We start from the raw sequence: 10,785 nt of genomic DNA on the forward strand, positions 1-10,785 counted from the left end.
GGTCTGGTATTCCCTTCTCTTGAATTTTCCACAATTTGTTGTGACCCAAACAGTCAAAGGCTTTGACATAGTCAATAAAGCAGAAGTAGATGTTTTTCTGAAAGTCTCTTGCTTTTTCGATGATCCAGTGGATGTTGGCAATTTGATTTCTGTTTCCTCTGCCTTTTCAAAATCCAGCTTGAATTGGTAAATCAATTTACTAATATATCAAAGTCTTTTAAAATGTCAATGAGCAAAGCATAGTTGTTAAGAATGATAACTTTGGAGTCTTAGAAACTTGGTCTTTGGGAATTCCCTGTGGGTCCAGTGGTTAGGACTCTAGGCTCTCACTTCTGGGCCTGGGTTCAACCCCTGGTTGGGTCACTAAGATCCCATGGCCAAAAGGAAAAAAAAAACAACTTGGTGATAAGTTGTGTCTCTGCCCTTATCCTTAATATTGGGATAATAATGCTATGTATCTCATAGGGGTCTGAATGAGAGGATGCCTATGAAACACATGGGAGAGTGACACCTGGGGAGAGCTCAGTAACTATTAAGTTTTGTTAGTAGTAGCAGCAGCATTTGCGCTTTAGTGTCCGTGATGTGAGAAGGTGCTCTTAAAAGTTCAGCACGCAGTGATCTAGCCAGAAGGGAACATTTTTTTTGAGTGTCAACTTTTCCCAGAGACTGTGATAGAAGCCTTTTCATACCTTATCTCATTTAATGATACAGCGTCCCAGAAGGCTGCTGTGTTGTCTTTACCGTAACCGTGATAGAACTGAACTGGAAAGGCCACTTACCCCAGGTCACACAGTAAATGGTGGAGTGAATTTCCAACTCAGTTCTGTGTGATACCAATGTTCTTTATTTCCTATTTCGTTACTTTTTTTGTTTGTTTGTTTGTTTTAAGTGTTTTATTTATTCGGCTGCACCGGGTCTTAGTTGGCATGTGGGATCTTCGGTAGTTGCATGTAGCATCTAGCTCCCCGACCAGGAATTGAACTCTGGCCCTCTGCATTGGGAGCCTTGAGTGCTAGCTCCTGGGCCACCACAGAAGTCTGACAATACTTGTCGTTGTTCAGTTGTTAAGTTGCGTCTGACTCTTTATGACCGCATGGGCTACAGCATGCCAGGCTTCCCTGTTCTTTACTATCTCCTGGAGCTTGCTCAGAGTCATGTCCATTGAGTCGGTGATGCCATCCAACCATCTCATCCTCTGTTGCCCCCTTCTCCTGCCTTCAATCTTTCCCAGCATCGGGGTCTTTTCCAGTGAGTCAGCTCTTTGCATCAGGTGGCTAAAGTACTGGAGTTTCAGCCTCAGCATCAGTCCTTCCAGTGACTGACTAAAACCATCAACAAGAAAAAGAAATGCAAGAAGACAAAGTGGTTGTCTGAGGAGACCTTACAAATAGCTGAGAAAGGAAGAGAAGTGAAAGGTAAAGGAGAAAGGGAGCAATAGACTCAACTGAATGCAGAGTTCCAGAGAATGCAGGGAGAGATACGAGAGCCTTCTTAAGTGAACACTGCAAAGAAATAGAGGAGAACAATAGAATGAGAAAGACTAGAGATCTCTTCAAGAAAACTGGAGACACCAAGGGAACATTTCACCCAAAGATGGGCTCAGTAAAGGGCAGATGGCACTTAGATTCACTTTGTGCCTGCAATGCATGCTAAGAATTGAGGCCCATCACAGAGGGTAAAAGCGGAACCAAAGATGGGCACTCAGTTACTTTTCAATGAGCAGAAAATTCAAAGAACACAGAAGCTAATAGAATATCAAAATCTTCCCTTTTTCCTCTCTACCCTCAAACCCATTTCAATTTTTCACAGGATAAAAAATCCACTGTTAAGTATTTCATCCAGAAACTTTCCTATGTGTTTATGCGGCCTAAAGAAAGGCACCTCTGTATACAGCTTTCTTCTGTATTCCGCCTTCCCTTCCTCTTTTCTGCTTTCTTTTCTTTTCTTCTTCCTTTCTCCCTTTGTCCTTCCTTCACCTCTTTCTTCTGTGTGTCTTTCTCTGAAACTTAACAATATAATTTACAATATATCTGCCCATATCAATCCCTATGCACAGTATTTTATCATATGGTACCCTGGTGGCTCAGACGGTAAAGCGTCTGCCTACAATGTGGGAGACCCAGGTTCGATCCCTGGGTCGGGAAGATCTCCTGGAGAAGGAAATGGTAACCCACTCCAGTATTCTTGCCTGGAAAATCCCATGGACAGAGGAGCCTAGTAGGCTACAGTCCGTGGGGGTCACAAAGAGTCAGTGAGCAACTTCACTTTCACTTCCAATTTATTTGATCTTTTTTGTATTGATGTACATTTTTCTCCTGCTGATGGACAAGTATTTCCCTTTCCAATAATGCTTCACTGAATATCTTTTTGCCTATCTTTGTATACATGTATTACATGCTCAGTAATATAGATTTCCCAAATTGGAATTGATTGATCAGGCAAATCTCTTTACATTATATTGTGTTGGATTTTGATTCTGCTTGGATCACTTGCAGTGATGTAAAGGGAACACGGTTAACATTTGTGATTCTTACCAGGAAAAATCTAATGACAGCCCTGGGCGTATTCTCTCCAACTTTCATCCTCATTCTGCTATATTCTGGCAAACCTGGGCCTACTCCAAAGGCAGAGAAAAAGGAGGGGTTCTTCCATCAATCAGAGAGCAACAAGGAGGTATTACTACTTGATTGTCTCCATTAACCTCTTAGAATGAAAGCCATTCAGAGTTGTCCTTCTAAGCTTCCTACTTAAATCTTGTCAAAGACATGGCAAGGAGTTGTGATGAGTTTCATGGGGTCATGGTTCGGCTTTTATCCTCTGTGATTGACTTGGATTATTAGCATGCATTGGAGAATGCAAAGCTAGCTTAGGTGTATATCCTGGAGTCTCAAAGCAGGATTATTCCATATGCATTAGTAAGTCTTAGACACTTGCTTCATTTTTATTTACTTGACAGACTGAGCTGCTGACCCAGCCACTGACAGGAATTGAGCTGCACGCCTGTGGCTCTTGCAGCTGACAGACAGCATGCTGAGAACAAAGGTTAGAGACCTGGGGGGTGTGAGGGACGAACCGGGAGACTGGGAGTGACGTATCGCACTGCTGCGCATAGACAGTAACTGATGAGAGCATACTGTGTAACCAGGGGGCTAGTCAACACTCTGTGACGACCTGTGTGGGGAAAGAATCTAAAAAAGAGTGAATATATGTGTGTGTATAACTGACTCACTTTGCTGTACAGCAGAAGCTAACAGAACACTGTAAATCAACATATGCCAATGAAAGTTAATAATAAAAACAGACAAACAGCAATAACAAGCCTTAGAGACAGAGGGAAGAGGGTAGTATCTGGAGTTGCTGCAATATATTATGTGGAGTGGAGTGTCTGATTTCAGCAATTAGGTAACTTTTAAAGAAACCAGAAAGTGTGACTCATACACAAGATAAAAAATAGGCAACAGAAACTGCCTGTGAGAGGGAGAGATGTCAGACTTAACAAAGACTTCAAAGTAGTCATTGTTTCGTATATTCAAAGAACCATAGGAATCCATGCTTAAAGAAGTGAAAGAGGCTATGATAATAATGTTTTACTATCTATAGATCTACAGAATTTCAATAGAAATTATAGAAAGAATCTAATGGAATTAGTGAAGTTTTAAGTAAAATAACTAGAAAACTCACTGGAGAGGATCAAGAGTGGATTTGAACTGGATAAAGAAAGAATTAGTGAACTTGAAAATAGGTCAAAAGGGATTGTGAAATCCAAAGAATAGGACAAAAAAAATGAAGAAAATGAACAGCACCTCAAGAGAAATCTGGAGGGACTATAATAATATCAGACAATAGATTTAAAACAAAACCAAAAAAACTAGAGATAAAGACGGACATTTTACAATGAAAGAAGGGCCCATGCATCAAGAAGACATAACAACTACTATATATATATCTCTCTGACAACAGAGTCCCAGAATATAGGGAGCAAAAACTGACAAAAGCAACGTGAGAGCTGGACAATTTGACAATAATCGCTGGAGACTTTAACACCTCACTTTCAATAACAGAACAGGTGGGCAGGAGACTAACGGGAAGCAGAGCTGAACAATATAAACCCGTGCATCCCAACAGACGTCCGTAGAGCACTGTGCTCCGCAGGAGCAGAATATAAATTATTCCCGTGTGCACATGGAGCGTCCTCCAGAACAGACGGCAGGCCAGACAAGTATCGGCAGACGTGAAAGATGGAAACTGGTTAGTGTGCTCTAACCACATGAAACAAAATTATAGATCATGAACTGAAAGGAATTTTGGAAATTAACAGATAGGGGGAATTAATATACTCCTTAATCAATGAATCAGAGAGAAATCACAAGGAAAATTAGAAAATATGAGATGAAAAAAATTGAAGGCACAATATAATAAAATTTATGGGATACAGCTAAAACAGTACTTTGAGGGAAATTTACAGGTGTCAACATCGATTTTATAAAAGAAGAATAATCTGAAATCAATAACTTAAACTTCCACCTAAAGACATTTAAGGGGAAAAGATGAGCAAAAGCTAAAGCAAGCAAGAGAAACAAATATAGAATGAAAATTAAATAGAGAACAGAAAACTGATAGAGAAAAATACACAAACTAAAAGTTGGTTCCTTGGAAAGATCAACAAAATTGATAAACTTAGCAAAATGGACGAAAAAAGGAGAGAAGACTGAAGTGACTAAAATTAAGAATAAGAATAAGGGGACATTATTACTGACATAATATAAATCAATAGAAGCAGAAAGAAATATTTGAGAAAAATGCAACACACTTTCTTTATAAAAACATTCAACAAATTAGGAATAGAAGGAAATTCCCCCAATCCAATAAAGGACCTCAGTGAAAAACTCATGGCTAACATAATACTTACTGATGAAAAATTAAATGATTTTCCCCTAGAAAAGAGGAAGGAAAGAGAAGATGAAAGGAAAGGAAAGGAAAAAAAGGAAAGAGAAAAGGATGTCTGCTCTCACAACTTTTATGGTACTGGAGTTTCTTTCCAGTGATATTAGCAGTGAGGCTGAGGAGTGCTGATGGAGGTGAGGGTTGGGGTGGGGAGAATGAATCCAGATTTTTAAAAAAGGAAATAAAACCATCTCTTTTCACAGGTAATATGATCCTGTGTTCTGAAGAAATCCACCCAAAACTGTTAGAATGAAAGAATTCAGTAAGTTAATAAGATATAGGATATACAAAAATCAATTTACTTCTACCATTGAATCACACACTTTAAATGAGTGAGATGTATGGTTTATGAATATCTCAATAAAGTTGTTAGAAATCAATTGTATTTACACACATTTGCAATGACCAATCCGAAAATGCAGTTAAGAAAACAAATTAAGGTCATGTGAAAAAAGAATAAAATACATAGGAATAAATTTAACAAAGAAGTCCAGAATTTAATCTCTGAAAATGGCAACATACTGTTGAACAAAATAAAAGATCTACATTAACTGAAAGATGTACCCTGTTCATGGGTAAGAAGTTTTACTATTTTTAAAACGACAATACTCTCCAATTAGAATCTACAGATTTAACTCAATCCTTATCATAATTCAAACTGGCTTATTAGCAGAAATGGAGAAGCTAAAATTCATATGGAAATTCAAGGGACCAAGAATAGCCAAAACAATCTAGAAAAAAAAGTTGAAAGACTCGCACTTACTAATTTCAAAACCTAGTACAAAGCTACAGCCATCAAAACAGTGTGGAAACTGGCATAAGAATAGGCATATAGATCAATGAAATAGAATGGAGAGTTCAAAAATAAACCTATATATTTATGGCCAGTTGACTTTTGATCAGTGCCAAGAGTATTTAATAGAGAACAATCTCTTCCTTACATGGTGCTGAGTCAATTGGGTATCCACATACAAAAGAGTGAAGCAGAATCTCTAGCTCACACTATATACAAAATAAACCAAAAGTGAATCAGAGATCCAAGTCTAAGAGCTAAAACCTAAAATCTGTTAGAAGAAAACATGCAGGTAAATCTTCACGACCGACAAGCCTCAGAATGGGAGAAAATATTTGCCAATGAAGCAACTGACAAGGGATTAATTTCCAAAATATACAAACATCTCATGCAGCTCAGTATTTAAAAAAAAAAACAAACTCTAACCACCCAGTCAGAAAATGGGCAGAAGACCTAAATAGACATTTTTCCAAAGAAGACATACAGATGGCCAAAAAGCAGAGAAAAGATGCTCAACATCACTAATTATTAGAGAGACGCAAGTTAAAAGTGCAATGAGATATCATCTCATACTAGTCAGAATGGCCATCATCAAAAAATCTACAATCAATAAATTCTGGAGAGGACCTCCTTGGTAATACAGTGGATGAGAATCTGCCTGCCAGTGCAGGACATATAGGTTTGATCCCTGGTCTGGGAAGGTTCCACACCCACTGGGACAGCTAAGCCCGAGTGCCACAGCTACTGAGCCCATGGGCTGCAGCCATGGAAGCCGGGGTGCCTAGAATCCATGCTCTGCAGCAAGAGAAGCCACCACAAGGAGAAGCCCGGCCGCCGCACTGAAGAGGAGCCCCTGCTTGCCACAGCTAGGGAGAGCCTGCATACTGCCAAAAATAAACTAAATAAATCATTTAAAAAGTGCTGGAGAGGGTGTGGAGAAAAGGGAACCCTCCTACACTGTTGGTGGGAGTGAATATTGGTCCAGCCACTACAGAGAACAGTATGGAGCTTCCTTCAAAAACTGAAAATAGAACTACCATATGACCTAGCAATCCCACTCCTGGGCAGATATCCAGAGAAAACCATAATTTGAAAAGATACATGTACCCCCAATTTTTCATTGCAGCCCTATTTACAATAACCAGGACATGGAAGCAACCCAAATGCCCATCAGCAGAGGAGTGGATAAAGGAGATGTGGCACAGATACACAATGAAATACTACACTGCCATAAAAAAGAGTAAAAGCATGCCATTTGCAGGGACATGGATGGGCCTAGAGATTGTCTTACAGAGTAGAGTAAGTCAGACACAGAAAGACAAATACCATGATATCACTTATATGTGGAATCTTAAAAAAAAAAGGGTAAGAATGAACTTATTTACAAAACAAAGGTAGAGTCATAGATGTAGAAAGCAACCTTATAGTTACCAGGGGATAAATGAGGTAGGGCTATAGTTGGGAGACTGGGATTGAGGCATACACACTGCTACATATGAAATAGGTGATTAATAAGAAAGTGCTGTATGGCACAGAGAATGCCACTCGGTACTCTGCAACGGCATATATGGGATAGGAATCTTAAGACTGAGTGAATGTATAAATATGTATATACACAACCATTCACTTTGTTGCACAGCAGAAACTAACACAACATTGTAAATCAACTCTATTCCAAAAATATTGAAAAAAAAATTCTTCGTGACCTGGGATCTGGCAATGGATTCTTAGATATGACCGGTAGCATGAGAAACAAGCAAACAAAAAATAAATAAATTCTTCACTCAGGTTGCCACAACAAAATGCCACAGACTGGGTGGCTTCAACAAGAGAAATTTATTCCTCACCGCTCCAGAGGCTGGACGTCTGGGATCAGAGTGCTAGGGGAGTCAAGTTCTGGTGAAAGCTCTCTTACTGGCTTGCAGATACCTGCCTTCTCACTATGTCCTCCAAAGAAAGAAAAAGCAGGAAAGGAAGGAGGAAACGGGGAAAGAACAAGCGCTCTGGCGTTTCTTCTTACGAGCACATCGATCTCACCATGAGGGCCCTTCCTTCACAACCTCGTCTAGATATAATTATCTCCTAAAGGCCCCATCACCCAATACGATCATATTAGGGATCAGTGTTTCAACATCTGAATTTTCTGGGGGGAGCTGGGGGTGACAAAAAAAATCATCCCATATCAATAGGTAAAGTAGACTTCATCAAAGTTAAAAAGTTTTGTGCATCAAAGGACACTTTCAAAAGAATGAAAAGACATTTTATTGAATGAAAGAAATATTTGCCAATTGTATTATCTGTAAAGGACTTTGTATCTACAATATATAAAGAACACATAAACTCAATAATGAAAATAACCCAATTAATAATGGGCATTCAATCTGAATACACATTGACTCCAAAAAAGATATACAAATGGTCAATAAGCACATAAAAAGATTTTTGACATTTTTGGTCATCAAGAAAATGAAAATCAAAACCACAGCAAGACATATCACTTCACATTCATGGGGATGTTTTTAATGGTAAAAGACGGATATAAACAAGTATTAGTAAGAATGGGAGGAAACCGGAGTCCTCAGACACTGCTGGTGGGAATGTAAAATGACATAGACACTTTGGAAAACAGTCTGGTAGCTCCTGAACAGATTAAGCTTAGGGCTTCTGCATGACCCAGCGATTCTGTTCCTAGAGAATTAAAAATATGTGTTCGTACTTGTGCATGAACTTGTACATGACTGTTCCTAGCCGCAGTATTCATCATAGTTAAAAGGGGAAAACAATCCAAATGTCTATTAACTGATGAATGGATACATTAAATGGTGTAGATCCAATGGAACATTATTCAGCCATGCAAAGGATTGTCCATTCCCCACTGCCCATACTCCAGAGAGGGGAGAGGAAATGGAATGAATAACTCATCATGCCTACATGATGAAGTCTCCATAAAAATTTCAATAGTAGGGTTAGGGTTTGGAACCTTCTGGGTCGGTGAACACATCTGCATGTTGGGAGGATGGTGCATCCCAACTCTCCACGGACAGAAGATCCTGAACTTAGGTCCCTGCTGGGCCTTGCCTCACGTGTCTCTTCCTTTGTCTCTTCATCTGTGTCCTTTATCACACCTTTTACAAATACTTGTTTATTTGGCTGCGCCAGGTCGTGGCCCGTAGCATTCTTGTCTCTCTGTGTGGGGTCTTTCGGTGGCACGTGGACTCTAGTTGCCATGCGCAGGCTCCGTGGTTGCAGCTCGTGGGCTAAGTTACTCCTCGGCATGTGGGATCTTAGTTCCCTGACCAGGGATCAACCCCGTGTCTCCTGAACTGCAAGGTGGATTCTCAACCACTGGACCACCAGGGAAGTCCCCTTCATACCTTTTATTTTACGATAAACTGATAAAGGCAGGTCAGTGTTTCCCTGAGTTCTATGAGCTATTACAGCAAATAATTGAGTCCAAGGGTGAGGTGAGGGCAGTCATGGAAACCTCCAGTTTGCAAGCGAGTCAGACTGAAGTTGTGGATAACCTAGGGACTACTGCTTGGCTTGGTGTCTGAAGTGGAGAACAGTCCTGTGGGACTGAGCCCTCACCTGTGGGGTCTGGGCTGACTTTGGTTGGTGAATTGTAGAACATCTAGCTGGTATCACAGAGAATTGCTTGTTGTGCAGGGGAAACCCCAAACATCTGGTATCAGAAATTTTGTGAGTGTAACAGTAAAGGAGAGACAAAGGAAGAGGCGAGGTGTGGATTTTTTGTGCTTAGGTGAACTGTAGGATACAGGAATTATGTTTTGATAAAGCCATTACAGGGCTTCCCCGGTGGCTCAGATGGTGAAGAATGTCATGCAAGGCAGGAGACCCGGGTTCGATCCCTGGCTTGGGAAGATTCCCTGGAGAAGTGAATGGCAACCCACTCCAGTACTCTGGCCTGGAGAATCCCATGGACTGGGACACCTGGAGGGCTACAGTCCGTGAGGTCAAGAAGAGGCAGACACAACAGAATGACTAACAGTTTCACACTTTCAAAACTGTTATAAGTAGAATTGTTTTCATTGCTTCCACCTAGACATGTGAAGATAGGTAAGGGTGAACAAAAAATGAGTGGATCAAAATCCAGGGAATCATTAACTTTTATACAACCGGTCCCTTCATATATAGCCGCACCTCTAAACTCCCTTCTTAGACCAAATTTGACTTTTCTGTTTCTGTAGACAAATAACCACTTTATGCTCCCTCAGAGTCCTGCTGTCTGTCAGCCAATAGTTTCATCTGAGTAGTGCTCCCATCTAAATATGGCAATGTTTGTGTAACTACTTGAACATTTTATTGCATATTCACCCTTATTTATAGAAGTATAGTGGAAAATGAAAAAGTAAAATGCTGATGTTAATGATTTTACAACTGAGACAAAGAAAGATACCATTGGATATGCCAAAAAAAGTAAATTTGATGCTTATTGAATTTAAGTAAGTTTGACAACTGTGTTCAATTATAAGGGAGAACAACAAAATTTAAAACACATGTACAAAATGCTGTACATATATTTCCAAAGTTTGTGGTTAAAAGATAAGGTGTACTGGTGGAGAAAATGTGTGAATGTTTACAATTAGATATAGTAGAATCTTATTTTGATACACTGATTTTTAAAAAAATAATTAAACAAACAAACAAACAAACTCAATGATCTTTCCCTCTTCAAAAGAGACCTCTTGGCAGCCACACCTTGGGCTAAGGTTAGTGCCGCATAGCGCGAATACCAAAAAAGTCAATCCCTGGCCTTTGAGGTTTAAAATATGTTTTGGAAACTCAGGGCAGAGATAAAACTTTTGTGATAAAAAGCTTTTGAACTTCAAAAGCTAGAGTCTTCAGTGACCCAGGGCATACACTTGTGCCTTAACCACAGGCATACAAGAATAGGTGCTCAGTCAGAACCAGGTTTTTCCAGAGCTTTTCTTTCTCTCCAGATAAAAATCCCCTAGGCTTGCAAGTTAGGAAAGAGCTGTAGTGAGTTTAGGGGGTTGGGCCGCTGAATCCAGAAGGAATCCTGTGGT

The sequence above is a fragment of the Bison bison genome, unplaced genomic scaffold (assembly GCF_000754665.1).
Source record: "Bison bison bison isolate TAMUID 2011002044 unplaced genomic scaffold, Bison_UMD1.0 scf7180017863815, whole genome shotgun sequence".
Lineage (NCBI taxonomy): Eukaryota > Metazoa > Chordata > Mammalia > Artiodactyla > Bovidae > Bison > Bison bison.